This window comes from Physeter macrocephalus, chromosome 8 (assembly GCF_002837175.3).
Source record: "Physeter macrocephalus isolate SW-GA chromosome 8, ASM283717v5, whole genome shotgun sequence".
Taxonomy (NCBI): Eukaryota; Metazoa; Chordata; class Mammalia; order Artiodactyla; family Physeteridae; genus Physeter; species Physeter macrocephalus.
This window is the reverse complement of record NC_041221.1, coordinates 65,859,038-65,883,975: the sequence shown is the minus strand read 5'-3', so window position 1 is coordinate 65,883,975 and position 24,938 is coordinate 65,859,038. Positions and strand designations below refer to the sequence as shown.

Below are 24,938 nucleotides of genomic sequence, written 5' to 3'. Positions count from 1 at the left end.
ATATATGGCAGCCATCTTGCAACCATGAGGCAACTAGCCTGAAGACAAAGTCAACATGAGAGAATGGCAGAGCACAGAGCTGGGAAGTACCTGAATCCTTGATGGAACACTGAGCAATTGAATGGAGCAGCCCTGGGGCTGCCTGTCGTATGTGAGATAATAAATGTTCATTGTTTAAGGCAGTTGAGTCAAGCTTTCTGTTACTTGCAGTTAAAAGCCAACTATCTGATACTTTCCTAAGAAAAGACCCCACAAATTACCTGATGGCAGTGTCTTGATAGAAAGTGCATGGTTCTAAGAAGGAAATGAAAGGTCTTGTTTAGACTCTGTCACAAAATTGTAAACAGGAGTGAAAAGGACTTCCATTGTTTGCTAGGGAAAGCTTCAAGAGGTTTCCATAACTTTTAGGAATTCTGAAGACAACTGTGAGTGTGTGTGTTATGTATTCATGATTTTAAACTTAACGGAGAGCTCTTTTCGTACTTTTGTCTTATCAGTATAAATGAATGTTTCAAAGCCACTGCAGTTATTATTTCTTGAAAAGGCACTAGATGAAGGAATGAAGATGGCTAATGTCAGTGAGTGCTCACTAAGCCCTGGGCATATGCTAAGTGCTTTACATAAGTTATCTTCATTGTTCTTCAAAACAATCCTATGAAGTAGGTTCTATTATCATTCCCATTTTACCAGGGAAGACATTATGGCTGAGAGAGTTTATATAACTTGACTAAAGTCACAAGTAAGTAGGAAGTACTGAGGTCTGAACCCGAGGTTTGTGTGACTCTAAACGCCAGACACTGTAGTCTTACACTGGGCACAAGGACATATTGGCCACTTTTCCAGAGTCTTCCTTTGGTTGTTTTCCTTCACAGACCCAGAAGCAATGTCTGGAGGTTCCCTTGTTAGTTATGCAAACAGTCAATCTGGTTACACAATAAAGGAGAGAGGCCAATTCTGGCACTAATTTTAGGGCAAACCACAGATGTCTTTGATGTTTTCATTGTACATGAGAACAGAGCCAGTGATCTGACAGCTGCTGGCAGCTCTGATCAAATATGCAGAATATTAAGGCAGCTTTATCTCAGCGCCTAATTACAGCTGGTACGGAGGAAATTTATTTTGCAAAGGGGGAGATGTCAAATGGTATAAATGCAATATATAACCAGACATGATTGCCTCATTCTATTTTCTCAGGGCTGTCCAATTACAGAGCATTTTTGGAAAAGTGTTTATTAAATGATTTTCCTCTCAACTTTATTTTAAATATTATTGGAACAGGTTAACTGCCTTATTGTCTTATACTTCAATTTATTTTCTTCAATATAAAATATATCCAGTACTTAATTTCAAAAATAAATGTAATTATGACATTCTTATCCAGTCCAGACTTTTATACCCACATAACAATGTAATAGGACCATAATTTAATGTCTTTTACTGTCAAAAATTGTTTCATATTAGTAATGACAGAGAAATGGCTTTATAATGCCAATAAGAGACAAAGAGCTAATAGTTGGCTACTTCAAATACCCGTAATCATAGCCGGATGAGGCTCTGCTTCACATGTTTGGCCAAAGATGCTGCAAGCTATGTGAGGTTGGAACAAATGTGCCCAGATTTCCTTCAGGGAAGGGCTTGTTGCCCAGCTGTGGGAGGGCACTCCAGCCGTTTGCTCCTTCAGGATCTGCCTCAGCTGTAGAGACAACCTCATGATGCCATGCCATTCCAGGGACTGAGTGAAGAGGAGTACAAAGGCCCAGCACTCAGCCTGGTATGGGAGACTCTGAGGGGCAAGTCTCCCTCTAGAGCTCTCCCTGTGCTCAACCTTCCTCCTTCCCCTTCCTGTCAGTGCTGATCTCTCATAAACATATTACATCCCAGATTCCATCTCTGCATTTCTCAGCATCTGCTTGTAGAGAACTCAGCCTGTGACACCATGTAAAGTGAATCACCTTAAAACAGTTCTACTTCTGGGGGGATGATCTTTCAGCCATTGTTTGGGAGTAGACTATATGTTGAGTTAAAAGTCCATTGATGACTTTCATTATTAAATTGACACATAAAAATTTATCAATTAATTATACACCAGAAATTTAATTTTTCTCAACATACTGAAATGCATTGCTAAAACAGTATCTTTAAAAAAAAAACAACCTTTCTTGACCTCATTGTAGCGTCTGACTCTCTAAGCCCCTCTCTCCTTAAACCTTTTCCCCTTCATTTAAAAGAAAAAAACATACTTCTGACTGTTCCATCATAATTGGTGCTTGCTGCCTGCTTTATGATGCTGTACCCCAAGATTCTGTTCTTGGCCTTTGCTCTACTAGTCACTTTTCCCAGAACACTTATCGCATGACTTCAACATCTGCTTAGATGCTGGTTATGTCCATTTTCGAGTTTATGATTCAGGCCTTGTTGCTGAGCTCCAGAGCCATATAATTTCCCCAAACAAAAATACCCTGAATGGAATGTTTTATCTCCACATCCTTCCTTTCAAAACATCCCAAAATGTAAATAATGAACAATGGCAACATATTCATCCTCCAATAGTCCTGTATCCATGAATAGTACCACTACTCACCCTGTGATTTTAGCTTGAAATATGGGAAACAACCTAGACTTCCTCCCAGAAACTCTCCATATCCAAGCAGTCCTGAGACCTTAGATTCTCCCTTCTAATCAACTTGAGTCATTTCACCTCTTTCTTTCCACTGTCTTTTATCCTCTCTTCCATGGGTGACTTAAAGTCTCCAATATAGATAGTCCTATAGCCCTTCTCCTTAAACCCATCCTTTTTTTCTCTACCATCTGATCAAACTATGTCACTGCTGAAAATCTCATGGCTGCCAGCTTAACACACAAGGTCCTTAATGATATGGGCCTTATCTATCTAGTCTCATTGTCAGTCATTTTTCAGGGTCTACCCTGAGCCTGGGGATAAACACATCAGTCAGAGCCACATTCTGGCGCCTTAGCAAGATGCGGTTCCTTCTGTCCTCTACAGGAATACGCTTTCTGTTCCCCCTAATCCTCTCTCCAACTGGCTCTTCCCCAGCCTTCAAAACTCAGCTCCTGCTGAGACCACTTTGGGAAAGATCTTCCCAGACCCTTCTCCCCTCGCACCTGAGCACATATCTAGCAAGGCATTTATCATATTGTGAAGGGATTTGTTCATTCAAACTGGTCTACAAAACTCTTTGAGAACAGGGGTTATACTTTATAAGAGTTTATATCAGGATATATATAGCATAGTGCCTATCACATAGTAGGCTTCATAATGTGTTTGTGAGATGAATGGAAATGAAGTTGTTTAAAAATGTACTTACTTTTCTTTTCTTTCTTTTTTTTTTTTTTTTTTTTTGTGGTACGCGGGCCTCTCACTGTCTGGCCTCTCCCGTTGCTGAGCACAGGCTCTGGACGCACAGGCTCAGCAGCCATGGCTCCTGGGCCCAGCCGCTCTGCGGCATGTGGGATCTTCCTGGACCGGGGCACGAACCCGTGTCCGCTGCATCTGCAGGCGCACTCGCAACCACTGCGCCACCAGGGAAGCCCCTTACTTTTCAATGAACCATTGTAATGGTAGATTTGTAAAATGCACATGCACATATTGACATTTTACCATGTCAACCCTTGGAACATTTTAGAAAAGGTTTTTATCAATACTATGTATCACACACACACAGATTAGCAAAATTTACATTGGCTTTTACTTTAAAAATTATCTATAACAAAATTATTGATACATAAATTATATGTAATATAAAATTATTTTCAGATAATTTTATAGTATATGCTTTATTATATTTACATATTATATAATATAAATTATTTCTAGATATTATGACATTTATATATAATAATGTATACCTTATATACCTTATTATTTATTGTATATGTATATATATATTTTTTGGTTGCATTGGGTCTTCATTGCTGCATGCAGGCTTTCTCTAGTTGTGGAGAGCAGGGGCTATGCTCTCCGTTGTGGTGCATGGGCTTTTCATTGCGGTGGCTACTCTTGTTGCAGAGCATGGGCTCTAGGCACGTGGGCTTCAGTAGTTGTGGCACACAGGCTCAGTAATTGTGGCTCGCAAGCTTAGTTGCTCCGCGACATGTGGGATCTTCCCGGACCAGGGATCAAACCTGTGTCCCCTGCACTGGCAGGCAGATTCTTAACCAGGGAAGTTAAGTTGCATCCCCCAGGGAAGTCCTTATTGTACATTTTTTTTTTTTTTTTTTTTTTTTTGTGGTATGCGGGCCTCTCACTCTTGTGGCCTCTCCCGTTGCGGAGCACAGGCTCCGGAGGCGCAGGCTCAGCGGCCATGGCTCACGGGCCCAGCCGCTCCGCGGCACGTGGGATCCTCCCAGACCGGGGCGCAAACCCGGTTCGCCTGCATCGGCAGGCGGACGCGCAACCACTGCGCCACCAGGGAAGCCCTGTACATTTTTAATATAGATTTCTATAGCTATATAATATGTGTTATAAAATTATTTATATAGATAATTTTTTAAAACTATTATTATAGGTAATTTTAAATGCAATATAAAGTTATTTTAATATAGTTTTGAAAGGAAAAGCCAGTCTACATTGGCTAATGATCTACATTGACTAATAATCTACATGTTACTAATGAGAACTTTTGAGTAGGTGTAGTGTTTTTCATGGAGTAGCTGACACACAGTTTCTGCCTCTTCAAACTGATTGTCAACATATGGGTAAATAACAATCTGCTGACTTTGAAAAATTAGTTATAATCCATTTCACATAATGCATGCAAAGCACAGCAGGCAATGGCCCATAATTGAAGGATTAATTTGGGGCCTTAGGGTGGTTTTTAAAATTCACAGGCTGATAGAATGTTACACCCCATATGGACCCAGAATATTCTTATCAGGGAGTTTCCTCCTACAGAATATGACATGTACTGGGTACCAGGAGAGAGAGAAGTTCTCTATCCATCAGCACAGCAGCTGGAGATCTTCCGTGATAAGGTGAGAAGAAGGCTGACAGTGCTTTAGAAGAATTTGAATGGGACCTGAAATGGAACAAATCTGTAAAACCACTTAGGTCAGTTCTAAGTTTTCTGCTATCGAAGGCACACTGCAGCATTTTCTTGTCTCATGCCTGAACCTTGTATCCTGCTAAAATTGCTCTCTGGGCACTGCTCCCTTCAGATCTTAATGGCTTACCAGCGTGGAATGAGAAGCTGCCATGTGACTATTCTATCTCTTACATCTCTTCAGTGACTTTCCCTTTTTACTCCCACCCATCTGCATCGATATATACCATTTCCTTCAAAAGTCTGCGCCTGTTCTTTATCTCCAGTTACTGCTTTCCTCTCCTGTTTGTCTTGGTCTTGTAGGACCCTTTCTGAATCTCTCAGGAGGGATCTCTCCAAGCCCCATTTTTCACCAGTCTAATTCCAACCAGCCTGTGCTGGTTGGGAAGTAGGAGAAAAGAAACTCTTGCTACTAACCTGCATGGTCCTGTCTGCTCCTGGGTAGGGGTATGAGTGTTTTTATGAACTATTCTCATTAGTATGAAATGCCTAACAAAGCAGTGATTTGGCGAGCCTGAAGTCACACACTGGGGCTCATAGCAACTTGCTTCTACTAGCAACATGAGGATTAGAAACACTTCCTTGCCAAGTGGCTTTGAATCAGCTAGAATTGGGGGAACAATGAGTGTGGATGCCCTTTGCTGAGGGTGATAAGGCTTTAGAGTATTTGTTAATTGTCCAATCCTTTGTTTAGAGAGGCAAAATATACACACAGACATTAAAAACATTCCTTGGTTACTTATTAGGCTTTATGTTATTTTTAGTAAGAATGCTTGAGTTTGCAAGTAAAGCTTACAAATCACTTCTCAGATATCTTTGCAAAATGAAGCTAAAAGATGATTTTTAAAGAATCAAAAATAGCATGTGTGATTTATAGCTGAATCAGGAAAGCATTTGATGTTTTTAAAAAAGGAATAATTGACTAAAATTTAAATTATCTGCTTTCCCTAAAAACCCAGAGCTGAGCAACAAAAAGAAATGGTGAGAGTTATGCTGGGTATGTGTGGGGGAAGGAGGTGGGTCTAAACTGGGAATGAAATTTCTTGGAGAAAACCTACAAAACTGGCCAAGCACACATGGACTGCGTGACTTCATTTAGCTGGAGAAGGAGTGCTGAGCACCACACTGAGCTCAGATGTCTTCCCCTGGAGAAATGATCTCTCTTTTCTTGGAATGGCTGTAGCACTGAAAGTCTGTTCCACCCTTTGGCACTTATCTTATGCTATCCTGTAATAATATCTCTTTTAGAAATGTTTTATCTCTTCATTATAACAGTTCTCTTTTTACATGTCTGATTTACCTAGGATCTCCATTCATTCCAGGTGGCCTGAGGCAGCTCTGATTTATACCTGTTGCCATGGTATAATTATTAATAGTGCCCCTTTCACTCTCAAAAGTGTCCTGGTTTGGATGATAACTTACAAGGTTACCACAGTCTTACCCCAACTATACCGAAATCTCCTATGCAAGAAACAAAACACTAGGAGTTTGAAGAGATCTCAATGAAGGGATTATTTACTGAAGTGTGGTCAAAGTTAAGGGAATCAAGAAAGGATGTTAAGGTATCAGGCCTGAAACAAAGGGTGGAAATGATGTTATGGGAGCCCATGTGAGAGGTAGAGCCTTAGAAGAGGGTCAGCCCTAGAGAAGCCATGGTCTTAGAAGGACACAAACACTATAGAACTGGCCAAGAAAGCAAAGAAATTCCTTACCACCCTGTCCTCCTATCATTGGTCTCCTGACTGTGCCTTCTATTGGCTGAAAACAAATGGAAGCCAAAAGGCAAAGGAGCCCTGGTGAGAAAGTTGGAAGGTGTTAGCTTCCCTCAGAGAAAGGGCAGAAAAAGGCAGAGGATGGATTGAGGGAGTCAGGGAGTTGGGGGTAAGTGGGAACTGGCAAACAGAGACTATAGCTCCTTAAATGGAGTCTCCTGTCTTCACATCGATTAAAAAACATCTGTGAGCACACACATGCAAAACACTGCAGGAAAAGCCACAATGAGCAAGATTTGGCAGCTACTTCAAGGAATATACTCTCCTTGTTGGCAGAACAAGAAATAAACTTAAGAAAGTTAAACTATAATACTGAAGGAAAATAACAGTTGAGTTCAGCAATATAAAAGAGGTGCTTAGCAGTACATGTTGATTGTTGGATTAATGGTTATAGACGCTAGATGTTAAAGGAATTCGAAGGATGAAAGATCACAATGAACTGGAAGAATTTGAAAAAGGATTTATGGAAGGGGAAAGGTTTTCAGTGACACCAAAATCACAGCCACAGTGGCAAGGAGAAGTAGGCCTTCTTTGGGTGAATGGCATGAAAAGAGCATAGGTGTCAATGTGAAACACATCTTCCCCTGGTAGGAGGGCTGGAGACCCTTCAAAGATTTTCAAAAATTTCAGAACTGTCCCAGGATATTACCTATGGAAGTGTCTAAAGGGAATTAATTGGGTTGTAAGAGGCATGAGTTGTGACTAGCCATTTATTCATTTCTTCAACAAGCATTTGTTGAGAGCTTGGTATGTGTCAGGCACTGCTCTGGATCTGCTGATACCAAGTAAAGTAAGACGCTATCTTTTCCCTTAAGGAAAGAGAATGGAAAAGGTAGCCAAGACAGCAAGTCATTGTTTTGCCCTGTGATTATAGAGTTGTGCAGAGATGATACGTGAGTATACAGGAGATCATCTAAATGAGACTCAGGCAGAGAGGGTGAAGGTGGTTAAGGAAGACTTCCTGGAGGAGGTAACACAATCTGAGTTCTGAAGGGTGAGCAGGAGTTTTACAATTGTGTATCCATTTATTTATATCCATCCTGCTGCATCCTAAAAAAGGAAGTAAGATGATTCGCTTATGAAATACACACAGCAGAATATAAAGAAACTCAGATAAAACGTGGGATGAGCTTATTTGCCCTTTATATACACTGTCACATTTGATCTCAGAACAGCCTTACAAGATTGTAATTTTATCCTCATTTATTAATGAGGAAGCTAAGCCTTGGTGTTTAAAATACCTTGCCCAAATCACAGTCTTGACAGGCAGTGGCAGAACAGAACCAGGCTTGTTTCACTCTAGAGTCTGTGATTTCTATTACAAAAGATGAACTTGTGGTTTAGCTCCCCTGCATAGAGCTTGTGGCCAGAAGGTGCTTCACAGGGTAGTAAAGGATGGTCATGCATTTTGAAGGACTGAAGAGTAAGTCAGTGAGGGGACTGGGAAGGGTGGACCAAGCAGAAGAATCCAGGTGCCCAAAGGAAGAGGGGTGTGAGAGAGCATTGCATGTTGGAAGGATAGTAATAGCTCATTATGGTAGGAAGATTCTTAATAGAAGAGTGGTGAGAGATGGGGCTGGAAGGATAAGTAAGCACCAAATCTGAAGGGCTTTGTTTATCCCTTTACCTGAAGGTTGTGGAAGCATAGGAAGGAGTATAAGCAGGGAATGCTACGACCAGCCCAGAATTTTAAAAAGCTCACTAGGACAGCAATGTGGGCAAGTCTGGGTCAGGACAAGACTGGAGGTGGGGAGGGGAATTAGAAGGCTTGCTGCAGTCGTGGGGCCAGAAGATGATAGGAATGGGGCAGGAGAGGGTTAGATTGGGAGCTATTAGGGAGAAACCATTAGACAGAAGTGGGCATGTGGATCTGGCGGTAAAGGAAAAAAATTCTCACTTGAGCAGCTAGCTGGGTGATACCATTCATGAGAAAGGGATCCTGGAGAATAGTTTGGAATTTGGGAGTGATGAGCTTGGATAATGATGGCCAAGAATAACTATTAAAGAAAATGAGCTTAGCTTTTTTTACCTTCCTATTCTAGTTGCTTAGTTTATTGTTGCCTTAGAAAAAAATACGAGAGCCCCAGAGAAAATATTGGTTGTCAACAAAAGTTAAATGTATTTATTTATTTTGATAAGGCTTATTTTTTTATTGCAAAAGAGATATATATGCAGAAAATTTAGAAAATACAGACAGACACGCACAAAAAATTATTGCTGTTACCCAAATACAATCTGAGAATGACTTGTAACATTTTGGTGTATACACGTTCAAGTTTGGGCATGCTTTGCTTTTATAAAATGGTTGTACAAAGAAGAGTTGTTTTTAAAGTGCTCTGAAAGAAATATATAATGTCCTCTTTAATTCTCAAGTGAATTAAATGTCATGAAGGAAAATAAACTGATGTAAATATGTATCAGAGGAAAATAATTATAAAGGAAATTGGTATGGCCATTAAAAAGGAAGTGTGGAAACTATCTGTGAGTTGAATCACCCTCTGTTTTCAGTGAGGACAGAGACCATGTTTCCCAATGAGAATCCTTTGCTTTAATGATTTTCTCAATGTTTCCCCAAGGAGCATAAAAAATGTGATCAACTCTTCAAAATGATCTAGGAGCTGATCAACCTTGTGAATAATTGCGAACGTAGTTAAGTTCAACTTCCTTTCGATAGTGTACAATGAATCTTTTGCATACATCTTTTAACGTTTTTGCTTAATTTAGAAGCAATCCTTGGGGCCAGACAACATATTGTATACTCTTTTTGGCTGATCATTGTCCTCTTCCTGAGAATTCTTACTAACTACACTCTGTGCTAGGTACCCTCGTCAGGCCTCTAGTAGTCAAATACCCGAAATTCCTCTTCCCCAATGAAGATGTTGCACACTACTGGAAGAGATATTTCTGGCTTGTCTGAGCAAGGCTAGATTCTTGATCCAGCACAAAAGGGATATGGGAGGCCAATGATAAAGTGGTAGTCTCTGTTCAGACAGCAGGTTCCCCCAAAGTGTTTGGAAAATCACTCATGCTTTTGAATGCCAAGACATCTTGGCCAGATGTAGATACATCTCACCAGTCTCAGCACCCATTTTCTATTGCAAATATCTTTTACTCTATAATAAAATGAATAGATAATATAAGCTAATCCCACACATAATTTTACAGGATGGTGGCCTAAGTATAACATAAAGGAGAAATCAAAGAATGTAATTTATAATAAAGAAACATGCACTGTAGCCAGATGCTGGCGCTTATAGAATCACTGTGACTGTGACAGCTACAAATGCAGACTGATACTGAAATGTTGTATTAATGATTCAAATACCACACGTGGCATCATCATTGGTGAAGTGATTTTTTTAAATGATAAATAACTCTGAGTGAAGTTATGAGTGAGACAATATCCAATCTTCCTTGCATTTATGTGGTAGTTACATTCCTAGAAAATACAGTGCATTTGAAACTATTCAAAAATATTCTGTGTTTTATGTGTAAAATAAAGTTATGTTTTAGGCTCAGATCTTTGTAAACAGGTTTTTCACCTAGGAAGGACATTCAAAGCTCATCGCTGATATGGACAGCTCTTTGTTTGCATGACTGACTCACAGATTGTTGGATATCGCTAATCCCAGGACCCTGGCCAGTTATACCCTATTCATTGTGTGACTTAAAAACATCCACAAAATTACAAAATGTCCCCTTAGGAGGGTATATTTCCCCTCTTTCATCCCAACCACTGCTTTAACAGATTTGGACTCTTTTTGACCCAGAAGGATCTGCCTCTGCGGTAGAGAGAACTAAGTCAACCTGAGTTACCTCATGATTTTTCAAAAACTGTGGTAAAATATACATACAATACAATTTGCAATTTTAACCATTTTTAAGTGTACAGTTCAGTGACATTAAGTACATTCACATTATTGTACAGCCATCACCAGCATCCTTTTAACTTTTCACCTTTTCCTCCTGATTTTTTTTTTGAAGAAATCACGTAGCACGTCTTATTTCTAGTTTTTTTTAGGTCTTCCTAATGGTGCCTACCTTGGGCATTGGTCTGTTTCTTGATTCCGTTTAGGCCAGATTTGTGACTCAGGTTTTCGTCAAGTTGGCCATGCATTGACCTCTGCCTATGCTGACCACAGTCCTACCTGCCGTCAAGTGGTAACCACGTATCTCCCCTGTTCCCACAGGCCTTGGTCTCCAGAGCTCAGCTGATGTGTCTAAGGCTGAGAAACCCTATTATTTCTCATCAATCCCCATTCCAAAAAATTCACTTTTTATTACATCATTTCAATTGATTTGGTCATTTTAGACCTCCTCATATGCAACCTTACATTCCTGCTTTGTTTGTCTACACATGCCTATCTGAAATCATATCTTGTTAGGCTGCGTAGTTGTTAGAAGAGGCAACTTAGTACGGTAGAAAGAGCACAAGACCTGGAATCAGAAAATGTGAGTGTTAACTCCAGTTCTGTCATGTACTAGCTGACAGAGAATACAAGAGCCTTCAATGCTCGGAAGCTTTATTTCCTCATCCGAAAATGAGAGGGCTGGTCACCAGATACTCTACAGCTTTAAAAATACACGTTTCCAAATTAATTTCTATAAAAGATAATATCTGCTTTACCTACTTCACAGGACTGTCAGGTCAAATGGAAATGAAAATCATAAAAGTATAGGTATTATTAGATAGCCCTGACTGTAATAAAAAATGCTTAAACATTCAAATATGTTGAATGGGATTCAAAAATCCCCTCTGAGGCTTAACTGCATAGCTTTCCTTTCTGTGTGTTGGTCATTTATTCAATCCTTCCTTGGACTCCATGAACTAATCTCCTCCTCTTCTCCCCCCACTTTGGTTTAAGTTAATTGAGCTGGGTTTCTGGCACTTGCAATGAGAGAGTAACTAATGAAGAAGAATCCTGAGTGTCCGAGAAGCCCAGGAATGTGATGTACTTTAAAGTAGATGATATCAAACTTCTTCAGGTGTTGTCTACCTGAAAGTCGAGGTTCTCCTATTCTAACACTATCAAGCATTTGTATATTTATTTCCCTCACATATGATAGGAAAAATGATTATCTTTGTAGAAAATATGACTTTATGATATGGATGCAGGCAAGTCTCATACATCTAAGCTTTTTATTTATTTGCTACTTGTTCCTTCATGTTGTCTTTTAACTTTCAATCATAACTGACAAAACCTAAGAAAAATTATGAGAGAAATAAATTTTTTATTCAATAATTGAACATTCACCATGTATCAGGCATTGAGCTAGGTGCTAGGTTATAATTGTGAATGAGACTAAATCATTGTCTTCAAGGAGTTTATAATCTAATGGTGGGGTAGGGGGAGAGGTAAATGGGCAGTTGAAACACAGTGGCTTTAAGTGCTCTGATGTGAGCACCATGTAAAACTGTGGGTCACCTAATCAGTGTGGAGGGGAAAGAGGTTTCCTCCAAAGAGGTGACATCTAAATTGAGACCCGAAAGTACACAGATTTAACCAAATTCAGGGACTTGGATTTAGGGAATAGAGGAGGCAGGCATTCTAGACTGAGGCAAAAACATGGCAGAAAGCTGTGGTGGCAAGAGAGAACATAGAATTTCAAGTAACTTGAACGGCTAGGTTACAGAGTACAAGGAATGAGGTGGCAATAAATTGGGGCTGGATAACCAATGCCTCTTACGCCACACAAGAGTTTGGCTGTTGACTGAGGGCAGTGGGGAGTAGATTTTGAGCAGTAAGTTAAGGGAAAAAAAATCAGATTTGAGTTTTAAAATATGCTTGGGGGCTTCCCTGGTGGCGCAGTGGTTGTGCGTCCGCCTGCCGATGCAGGGGAACCGGGTTCGCGCCCCGGTCTGGGAGGATCCCACATGCCGCGGAGCGGCTGGGCACGTGAGCCATGGCAGCTGAGCCTGCGCGTCCGGAGCCTGTGCTCCGCAGAGGGAGAGGCCACAACAGTGAGAGGCCCGCGTACCGCAAAAAAAAAAAAAAAAAAAAAAAAAAAAAATATGTTTGGAAGTCCAATTAGGAAGCCTGTGACCTAATGCAGATTTGAACTGATGGTGCCTTCCTTGACAAAGATGGTGGCAATAGAGATGGAGAGTAATGCACTAGATCAAGAGAAATTGAGGGTGGAATTGATGGGACTGGGTCATGGATTGGACGTGAGGGAGAGAAAATCAAAGATGATATTCAGGTGTCTGGTTTAGGTGCTTTGCTGGATGGAGGTGCTGTTCCTTGGGAGATGATGAAGTCATTGCTGAGAGTGGCCTATAACACAAGCAATGGAGATGTCCATCAGGGGGTTAGATAGATAGCATTGGTGCTCGTGGGATCTGGCAATTTAAGTGTTGACTGAATACAGTTAATAAGTGATACTGTGGATAAGATTGCACAGGTGGAATGGATGAGATTACCAAAGGAGAATGTATTATGTAAGAAAATCATCGAAGGGCTTCCCTGGTGGTGCTATGGTTAAGAATCCACCTGCCAATGCAGGGAACATGGGTTCGAGCCCTCGTCCAGGAAGATCCCACATGTCGCGGAGCAACTAAGCTCGTGCGCTACAACTACTGAGCCTGTGCTCTAGTGCCCGCAGGCTACAACTACTGAGCCTGTGTGCCACAACTACTGAAGCCCACCCGCCTAGAGCCCGTGCTCTGCAACAAGAGAAGCCACCGCGATGAGAAGCCCGCGCACCACAATGAAGACTAGTCCTCGCTTGCCGCAACCAGAGAAAGCCTGTGCGCAGCAAAGAAGACACAATGCAGCAATAAATAGATAAATAAATAAATAAATAAAAATGTTAAAAATTAAAAAAAAAAAAAGAAAATCATGGAAGTGAAGACAAATCTCTAGGAAAACTCAACTTTTAAAAGATACCACTTTTGGTAGCAGTTCCAATAAACGGCCTGGTCTCTGGAACTCCGCACTAAGACACAGGTCCCCAGGAAAGGTGGTGACCCTACTGGATTGTCATACATCCTGTGAATGAAGCATGTATTACGACAATAACAGAAAATTTACAAATGAGAAAGAAAAAATAATTTGTCAGCATCCCACAGCTGTACCCATTTGTTTTTCCTGTGTTCATCTGGGTTTCTCCATGGAACTCATAATCAATGCTGAGTCATCCCTCAGAATTCACCTTTGGCTTTTGTTTTGGTCAAAAGATGAGAGTTAGTTTCATGCTTGAGGCAAACACATGCTGAGACTTGAGGGGCCTCCTGCATTTTGGGCTGAGAGAGAGCCTAAGAGAGACCCCTGATCAAGGGCTCAAAGTGTATGAGATCAATTGTAGAACAAATATTAATATTGAACGTCCCTGCTAGCTGTCTGAGAAGGTTTCTTATTTCAGGCCCCCTCAGACTGTCATTTCCTGGGCTTGCTTTTAAAAGCAAAGCCCAAACTTATTTTTGAGAAAGGACAGAATTAAAATTCAGCAGATAGTTATTCATGCTGAATAAATAAATTCCTCTTCAGAAAGTGAAGTAATCCTTTTCCTCAGAGATTACAGAACTGCTTACAATCACTGTTGTCCTCACATCAAGAGCTCAGTCTTTGTGGAATCTTTATTTTCTTGAAGGAGGAAGTCAGGTAGCTATTATCTAAGTGTATATCATATACGCTTAGACTTGATTTTCCCTACTAAATCTGAACGTTTGGGGATATACAAGTAAATGTTTCTTGATCTGCGATCTCCCTAAAGTGAATGTAAAAATGCCATGATCCTGAATTGAAGAATAGCATGTATGGTTAAACTAGCAAGGATAGCAAATATTGTCCTCTGGTAATCTTCTGACACTAAATGAGGTTTCTCATTATTTTGTGCCTTTTCCACCCCATTTCTTATAATGCTAGGATCCCTAATTCTTCTATATGTTATCATGTTGGGGGCCTAATTTATCAAGAATAGTATTTTTTCACACAATTTTCCTCTGAACAATATGGCAGGCCCCTAGTTTGTCCTGATCTATAATCCGACACTACTCTATACAGATACATAAGCAAACACTCTTCTTTCTTTTTTTTTTTTGGCCTTAGGAACCTGCTCATGTATCAGATTTTGGTGGCACATTTTCAACACAAAGCTGATGTAACGCAGTTAGTTTTGACCCTCCTGAACATGTGGGGACATCATGGCTGAGACCAACAAGCTTCTGGCCATCACATATTTTTGGAAACAGAATCATAACATACTCAGTGGCAGTGTTTATTCCTAAGGGAAAAATGTAGTAATTAAAGATTGCATTCCTCGGCTAGGGATATTTGGTCAAATACCCCAAAATATTATTAAATAAAGTACATGACAATGTAAATTTCTAAACCAATAAAAAAAACAGTAAAGTTGTTCTCTAGTTTCTATAAAATGGGCCTATTATACCAGGGACCCTAATGATGTATAAAATGTACTAATAGTACATGAAAATGTAACTTCAATGTGGTGTAAATTTGCTCTAAAATTAATATACTGCTGATAATAAACATTTAACTAAGAACAATTTTGCTTCTTTCTCAGAATAGAAAAGATTTCTGGTTGCATTTTGGAAAGCTCAGATTTCTTTAAAACATCTGTCCAGGGAAATTTGAACTAATTTCTCTTTTATTTCCCTCTCTTAAAAATTCCCATTAGCAAGCAAATGTATTCAAAACCATCCCATTGATCTTATAATCGTATTTTATAAAAATATCCTCGAGCTTTTGCTTTTTGTCCTATAGACTGAAAGTGCTGAAGTAGGGGGTCTGAATGGCACACAGGGACGAAGGGAAGTGGGTAATTAGGAACAGCCAAGCTTGGAGAGGGACTGCTAGTCTGGCTTTCTAGCAGCGTGATAGACATGTGGAGGGAGGGGCTTGGCTTAATACTTTCTGTTTTCTGACCTTGTTTCCAAGGACATAGTGTAAAAAGTGAAGACCTTTCGGAGCTTATTTAAAACTATAATGGAAATTAAAGAATGAAATTAAAATGCTAGTTTCATAATAAAATCACAGCTTGGCACTCTTCCTCTCCAAAACCCAAACAATTCCTTCAAAGCAAACCACCCATCCCAAATTCAGACACAGCCCATTCTTCCATTTCCCCCAGAGCCTTCTGGTCATATCAGTTCAGTGTCATGCTTTTTTTTTTTTTCCAGCCGCACTGAGTGGTATGCGCGATCTTAGTTCCCCAACCAGGGATTGAACCCGTACTCCCTGCTGTGGAAGCACGGATTCTTAATCACTGGACTGCCAGGGAAGTCCCTAATGACATGCTTGCTGAGGCCATAAACACCCAGGCACAAATATAGGCAGGGAACCCACTCAATTTACCTGATGCAACCCTGCTGAGATTGTCTCTTTCCATGGACATTTAATCAAGTCATAGGAGAGTTTAACTTTCTCTCTCTCCTCATCTCTTCTCCTATCCGCTTATCTATTCTCCTCAAATCTCCTAGCCCAATCCTGGAGAGAAATTTGACCCTTAAAATGAGTACAATATATTGAGCACTTACTATGTGTCAGGCACAATGCTAAGTATATTATATGTATTATTGCATTTAATCCCCATGTGAGTTAGGGAGTTTTAATTTCATTATACAGTAAGAAAACTAAGACTCAGCAAAGTTCATTAACTTGCCTAAGACTACACAGGTAGTAAGCGGTGAGGTTGAGATTCTAATGCAAGTCAATCTTGCTTAAAGCCCATGCTCATAGCCCCTGTGCAACACGACCTTCCTATGTGGCCACTGTCCTCACCTCAGTACCTAGTGTTCTCATGAGGCACCTCTGGCTTCTGAGATGTCTCTCCCTCCTGTGGCAACTCATGCCTGGGACGTTGCCTAATATTCTTCACTGCATTCAAACTTAACATTCACTCGTTCAACCAATTTTATAAAATGCCTCTTTGTGCAAGAAAGGCCACTTTGAAACCAGAGCTCTCCCAAAGGAAACCAAAGGCTCCTTAGAAACAACGTTCTAATCTGGATTGCTATGGAAGTAACTCAGAAAGCCCTTGTCCCCTCCACTTCTATTCTTGGGTGGGTTTGGTCTCTAGTTGGTTTAGAAATTCTTCACCCTCTTTTAGACTCCCTGAGGGAGTGGCTCATTCCAGGGCAGCCGCACCTCATTCGACCCATAGCAGGCTTCCCTCCTGGCTCCACTCCCCAGAGGCTCGCACCGAGAGTGGACAGCTGTAGGGCCCACGCTGCGCAGATGCGTGCATGTATGTCCCCAGGCAGGACATAGTCTCATCCTCTGAAAAACCTAATGGCTGCTTTCTTGCTTTAGTCACATTCTTTAGCTAAACCTTTTGGGATGACTAAGACATTCTGTGCCCTGAAATTGGGAGTGGTTTTAAAAAGTGACCTCAGCTATTAGATTCCAAAGATCCAAGCTTCCACCCCCATGTACAGTTATCTGTAGTCAGGAAGTCTTTCCTTTCGTCTACTTTTACCTCCTTCTGTGTGCAAACATGATGTATCCTATTTGAATTCAAAGTGGCTCAAATTTCAAGTACCACTCATTAGGGATGCTGTTCCCTAAATACATAGACGCCTCTGTCTACATATTCAGGTAGTGAGTGGGAGGGAGGCAAGAGATGCCAAATTCACAGCTTGTTCTCCTCCATTCCCTCTCATCAGACTCTGTTTTATTCTCTCTTCAGACACCTGTTTCTCCTTGTCTTCCAATTGACAATAGTAAGTATTACCTCAGAATCTAGAGCGAACCTCTGGATAAGCGCTCCTTGGCTGAGACTACTTTCAATATCTAATAGCAATAGCAGGACTGAAATCAAGTTGTAGGGGGATCGTGGCCACAGGACATTGTCACCACGTGGAGCGTACACCACCCTCACATACGGATAAGTGGGAAAGCTACTGACGTGAGATCCTTTTCCCAAAATGGCTCTTTCAGAATCATGTCAGGGTGCCTATAACTTCCATCATTAGTTACTTTTTTAAAAAGCCAGTTTCGCCCATGCTGGTGTTCAAGGAAATATTAACAAGTGCTCAATGCTGGAATACATTTGGGAAATGGGGTTAAACTAAGATAAGTACTTTTCTTAGCTGCAGGCTGCCCAGAGCCTTTACCATATGAATATGCTTTATCACTCTTTGCAAAGGGGTTTGTCATGTGTAGCATTTCCCAGTTATTCGACCATGGAACCTCTTTTTTCACAGCAGACCTATTAATAGCTCCTAGAACAGAGTTCCAACAATCATAGCATGGTGAACACTGAAGGTCTTTGTCCAAAGCTTTGAAGGTTTTTGTCGAGACTGCATGTATTATCCAGGAGAGGTAATGGAATTGACCACTATTATCTAAGAATAAGGTGGCTGAAATTAGCTAGCAAGTCGCTTGGCGTGGCTTCCTCTGTCTTGAGTTTGAACCCTTGTTCCATCGTTGCTCTGTGACTGAGGGCTGACGCGCCTTCCTCCTCTACGGTTTGTAACCCTCACTTTACAAGGTTTTGTGGGCATCAGAGCTAATGTTTGTAAGACCCCAGCAACAGCTGCCCTTCTGCCCCCCCAGTCCCTACAGCAAAACACTGTAAGAAGCTTTGTCTATTTTAGACATTCTCTGGCTTAAAAGGAGGAAAGATTTTCCTTCCTAACCTAATTGAACTTAATCCCCACCTACACCTTCTCAGAGCTTTTCACTTCTGAAAAATGTGGCCTTAATCAAACATGACTGTTAAATATGGGGCAGAGTGAGAGTGGGCTGGCAGAAAATTAAAAGGAAAAATGCTGAAGGATATTTCATATTAAAATTTCCTGGGCAATATAAAAGAGGGGTTTGATGCAGAGAATTCTCACAGGAGTAGCTGCATATGAGCAGAATCGATGAACCATGGCTTGGATTTTGTAGAAATGTTTCCAGTCGCCAGTGAAGGCAAACAGCTCATAGGTGTTTCACCCTCCGCTGCACCTTGACCAGCTCTGTAGGCATGGAGACAGGTGATTAAGAAGTGACTTGGGGCCCTGCCCTATGATGCCGAACAGACTCTCAGCAAGCATCTGAACACACTTTCAAAATTAAGTTCTTGAAGATTGCTTCGGTGTTATGCCTTATGTTAATATAGCTCTTTAGAGTTTTAAAGGACTTAGTTTTTTTTTTTAAGTTGCTTTGAGCATTCTTTTATTTATTTATTTACGTTTACTTTTGGCTGCGTCGGGTCTTAGTTGCGGCACGCGGGATCTTTTCATTGTGGTATGTATGCTCTTCGCTGCAGTACGCATTCTCTCTAGTTGTGGTGCGTGGGTTTTCTCTCTCTAGTTTTGACACGCGGGCTCCAGGGCGCGTGGGCTCTGTAGTTTGCGGCATGCGAGCTCTCTAGTTGTGGCGCGTGGGCTTAGTTGCCCCGCGGCATGTCGGATCTTAGTTCCCCTACCAGGGATCGAACCTGCGTCTCCTGCATTACAGGACGGATTCTTTACCACTGGACCACCAGGAAAGTCCCATAAAGGGCTTACTTTTAAATGTCTTTTCCCAATTGGTTACAAAAAGACTTTATTTCATTAAAAGATTTTTAAAGTTTTAATTATTTATTTATTTATTTTATTGACATATAAGATTATATTAGTTTCAGGTGTACAACATAATGATTTGATATTTGTATATTTTGCAAAATGATCACCATAATAAGTCTTATTAACATCTATCACCATACATAGTTACACTCTTTTTGCTTCTGATGAGAACTTTTAAGATCTACTCTCACAGCAACTTTCAAATATACAATATAGTATCATTAACTACAGTCATCAGGCTGTACATTCCATCTCCATGACTTACTTATTTTATAGCTGGAAGTTTGTACCTTTGACCCCCTTCATCCACTTGGTCCACACCCTACTCCCCGCCTCTGACAACCATTAATCTGTTCTCTGTATCTGTAAGTTTGAGTTTTTTTCTAGATTCCACTTAAGAGCAAGATCATATGGTAAGACTTCATTGTTTTAGAGCTGTTTTCGGTTTACAGAAAAATTTCCCAGAAAGTACAAAGGGTTACCGTATAACCATCCCCTCCCCATGCATAGTTTCTCCTATTATTAACATCTTGCATTAGTCTGTCTATTATAATTGATGAACCAATATTGGTACATTATTATTAAACAAAGACCATAGTTTATGTTAGGGTTCACTCTTTGTGTCGTACAGTTCTACGGGCTCTGACAGATATATGAGGTCATGTGTTCCCATTACAATATCGTACAGAATACTTTCACTGCCCTAAAAATATCTGTTTTCCACCTGGTCATCCCTGACCTCCTGTCAACCACTGATCTTTTCCTGTCCCTATAGTTTTGCTTTTTCCACAGTGTCATATAGTTGGCAAAATTGATTTTAATCTTCATGACAACTCTGTAGCTCCATAACTTTTATTACCTTCGTCATAGAGGAGATAAATTCATTGAAGTGAAGTGACATATTTGAGTTCCCACAAATTGAGAGTGCCAAAGCCAGGACTAGAACCAGCCAATAGCATGAACAGCTGCCGATCTCAGAAAGGGGTTAATTGCTGAGGACATAGACTGTTAGCTTGCAGGAGGCCTCTCAGCCCAGGCACTTTAATTTCTAATGGTAGCCAGAAGGACATCTAGCACATCTTCAAAGGAAACTGGATGCCTGATACTGGTTTGATACTGGTTAGATGAGACTCAGAGGTGGCTTCAGAGACAATGGGTCTAGTGCCCCATAATTAAGAAGGATTCTTAATTATGGGAGTCCCTGCCAGGCTGACTCAGAAGCCTTACTGAGTCATCCTATTTGTCCTCTCTGCTGCTATTTATGGTCTTCCCAGTTGCTGATATTTGTTGGTTAAATGCTCACACAACCAGTCTTGCCTAAAGCGGTATCGCTATGGGGTGTTGAGAATAAATAGGGTGACAGGTGTTGTGGGAGAGTCATTTTAAAAAATCTTTAGTAGCTGATTCTTTTTTAAAGCTCTCTATGTTTAAAATATAAGTATTCTGGGAGAAAATAAAAGCCAGGACCCTTTCTGTTTAGAGCTGCTGAATGCTAAGACTTTCTGGGGTGTTGGTTTTAGCAGAGGCACAGGTCAATATTACTAAAGTTGTTGATGAGAACAGTTCAGGAAATGAGGGGAATGAGACAATGAGAGAAAAAGGCTGAAATGTAGTCACTTGGGCTACTTAGGTGTGTTTATTACTAAAAAAAGACAACAATAACAGCAAAACCCTCCCAGACCATTAGTCTGAGTCTGATGGTAGACAGACTGCTCATGCAAATGGAGTGACTGAGGAAAGATTAATGAAGGGACTCTACAAAGGTATGGACAGGAGTAAGGGAAACTCCCTAGAGCTAGCAACTGCAGGGACCTATTACCACCCAGGCCTAAAGAGGAAAAGGGAGGGGCCAGCTACTAGAACCCAGAGAGAACTGTAGTTCGGCAGAAGGCTGCCTGACTCCTCTGAGCCCTTTGGTCCAGAAAAACATATACACAGAGAGGGAGCCAGGGAATGAATAACCCACTCTCTCTTTTCTCTCATCCTCTTATCTGCTACTGATGACTCCCATTGGCCAAAACCCCAAATAAGGCAGAGACGAAGAAAATCCATATGATGCAATCCATGAAGGTCAGCATCCTAAGCGGGGCAGACAAGGGTGGAGAGTGGATCTGGAGGGCCATACACCAAACATCGTCCACTAGAGGGAAGAGACTGTGTTAAGGTTCTGAGGTCAGATGGACAGTGCCAGCAGATGTTGAAATCTGTTTTCTTTAGTTTATCTTAATAGTAAAGATATTATTAATGAAATAATGAAAATACTAATTTGAAATGTATTGAGTATTCAGTTTAAACTTTATATATCCTTTGGTTCTTGAAAATTCTGAAGTACGTTTCGAAGGGTATGTCTCTCCCCCAAACCCTATTGAAAATCACTCCTAAGAAACAAGACAAGGTCTGGTTGTGTTAAAATTGAGTGTACGCACATAGAAAGCTTAGTGAAAAAGCCATTGAATAACTGCAATAATAAAAAGAGGGTCCCGGTTTGTACCTAGATTTTTTTTTTTTTTTTTTTTTTTTTTGCGATACGCGGGCCTCTCACTGTTGTGGCCTCTCCCGTCGCGGAGCACAGGCTCCGGACGCACGGGCTCAGCGGCCATGGCCCACAGGCCCAGCCTCTCCGCGGCACGCGGGATCCTCCCGGACCGGGGCACGAACCCGCGTCCCCTGCATCAGCAGGCGAACTCTCAACCACTGTGCCACCAGGGAAGTCCTGTACCTAGATTTAATATTTTAATATTTTCCCAGTTTACACCTAGATTGAGCTTGCATTTTTCCATTAATTCATTCAGCACACATGTACTATGCTCCTGCTTTATGACTACAAAAGGGCCTATAATAATCTGTCTCCTTCTGATAGCACAGTGCCCACCTGGGCCCCCAGCCACCATTGGCAGTACTGGTGAGAAAAGGCCTCCCTGAAGAGGTGACATTTGAGCAGACACCTAAAAGAAATGAAGCATCCAGCCATGAAGATCTGGGGGAAGAGCAGAGGGAAAGGCAAGCTCAAAGGCCCTGAGCTTTGCTTGAAGCAAGGGCCGTGGCCAGTGGTATCGGACGCGATATTGAAGGGACAGTTGGGCCTGTACACATGCGGCCTTGTAGACCATGGATAGAAACTTGGATCTTATTCTGAAGGTGGTGGGTAGTAATTAGAAGGCTCTGAGCAGGCAAGTAAGATGGCAGAACTTATTTTTTTAAAAGATCACTCTAGCTGCTATGAGGAAAGTTGATTTCAGGGAAATCAGAGCAAGGAAACTGGTTAGGAGGCTTTTGCAATGGCCTAACCAAGGGATGACAGTGGTCAGTAGAGGTGGTGAAGAGTGGTTGGCGTGGATACACTTTATATGGATACTCATACTCTCCTTTTGAATCAAGGATTACTTTTCTTTTTTTAAAAACATTTTGTGAGAACCTATTTATTTATTTATTTTATTTTATTTATTTATTTGGTTGCACCGGGTCTTAGTTGTGGCACATGGGCTCCTTAGTTGGGGTATGCGAACTCTTAGTTGCAGCCTGCATGTGGGATCTAGTTCCCTGGCCAGGGATTGAACCCGGGCTCCCACCACCAGGGAAGTCCCCTAGGATGATTTAGTTTTCTAAACTAAGATTTTCTTTTGTGGAAACTGTTCAGCGAACTTATACTAGTTAAAAAGAATTTAATTACTGTTGTCTAACTTAGCTGGTCTCAAATTCACTCAAGAAACTAATTAAGGAGACAGATTTCCCAATCTCATACTCCAAAAATTCTCATTCTGTGAAGCCTAGAAATCTGCATTGTGTGATTGACTCTGAGAATTAGGTTAAGCGTTTAGCAGCATCCCCTAGTGGTGGATATGTGAAATTGCAGATGTTAAATTTAAAGTACACACAGCACTTTGAATTCTTCATAAAAATTTGTTTATAGTCAAAGTAACAATCTTTTACATTTATAATACAGCTGATTTTATGGGAATAACCAAGTGGGGTGGAAACTCCTTCTTCTCCAATGATTATCTGGAGAGAACTTTCAGAAGTATTAAGATAAAAAATAATTGAAACCTTGTAAATAGTCATTAACCTGCTCTTACAATGTCAGAGAGCAGTAATAGCTCTAAACCCCCTGTCCAGCTGCTTATTAGTGTGCTATAAGATTAGAGTAATTGCAACTGTGGAGAGAAAATAGAAAGATAGAGGTGTTTTCCAAAAATCATGAAAAGCCAACACTTAACTTAGGCAGCAGACTTACACCAGCCTTGGAAGGGTAGCAGTACTATCCCCAGGGGTGTGTATTTCTTTTAACCATTGCTCTAACTTGGCATGAGTAAGTTCTTATTAAGAGTTTCATTAGTTTGTCATTTGGGGTTGGAAATTTCTCCTCTAAAGCCCCAACCAAGACTAGCCCACCATGCCATGCTGTATCTTTGCTTCACTGCTCAGGTACCTCTCCCCACTGGATGTTCCAGAGAGTGGAACAGAGGGCAACCCCGTGTTTGAGAGCTCAGGCTACACGAGAAGGAAATATTCCAGAGGGAATTCTATGTGGGAGTACTGTTTCCATACGCTGGTTGGCTGCAAGGAGCCTCCAGCTTCATTGTTTATTTGTTGGTTTGTTTGCTTGTTTCTGGTTAATGATTATTCTCAGAATTCTCCACAAACATTCATCCTGCATTTTCACCACCACCCCAATTTTCTCTCATTCAACCTACGCTCATATTTGAATTGGAAAATCATCTAGTATACATTTCTTACATTCTAGACAAGGCAACTGAGGTGTGAGTAGAGTAACTGTTCTAAGTCTACATAAAGGGGTAGCTGTCCAGCTGGCGCTAAAGCCCAGGACTACTTGTGGTGGCCCAATAGTGCTTACAGGACAGTGTGCTTTCTGGCACCAACCAGCCCCTCAATATGTGCTTGTCCTGTCCTTCCTCCATCCTTATAAAGGTGCCCCTCAGCTGTGCGCGTGCACGCGTGCACGCACACACACAAACACACACATTTAGCTTCTCTTGGTTTTCTTCTTTCTGCAAATCCCCTTCCCCTTTTCCATCTTGCCAAGCTGACAAAATATGAAAACTTAGGTAAATCAAACCTTAAAAAAGCCTTTATTTTTATTTTTTAAATTTTTTTAGAACATTTTTATTGGAGTATAACTGTTTTACAATGGTGTGTTAGTTTCTGATTCACAACAAAGTGAATCAGTTATACATATACATATGTTCCCATATCTCTTCCCTCTTGCGTCTCCCTCCCTCCCACCCTCCCTATCCCACCCCTTTAGGTGGTCACAAAGCACCAAGCTGATCTCCCTGTGCTATGCGGCTGCTTCCCACTAGCTATCTATTTTACGTTTGATAGTGTATATATGTACATGCCACTCTCTCACTTTGTCACAACTTACCTTTCCCCCTCCCCATATCCTCAAGTCCATTCTCTAGTAGGTCTGTGTCTTTATTCCCATCTTGCCCCTAGGTTCTTTATGACCTTTTTTTTCTCTTACATTCCATATATATGTGTTAGCATACGGTATTTCTTTTTCTCCTTCTGACTTACTTCACTCTGTTTGACAGACTCTACGTCCATCCACCTCACTACAAATAACTCAATTTC

General features: G+C 41.0%; 1 long non-coding RNA gene across 2 annotated transcripts in view; it reads left to right on the top strand.

The window, feature by feature from the left end:
• The window catches only part of LOC129392329 (uncharacterized), a 197,202-nt gene that overhangs the window by 45,984 nt on the left and 126,280 nt on the right, over positions 1 to 24,938 (top strand). For both annotated transcript variants that reach the window (XR_008618061.1, XR_008618060.1), the window contains exon 3: positions 17,480 to 17,513. This is a non-coding gene — a long non-coding RNA (uncharacterized lncRNA). The remainder of the gene's footprint in view (positions 1 to 17,479; positions 17,514 to 24,938) is intronic.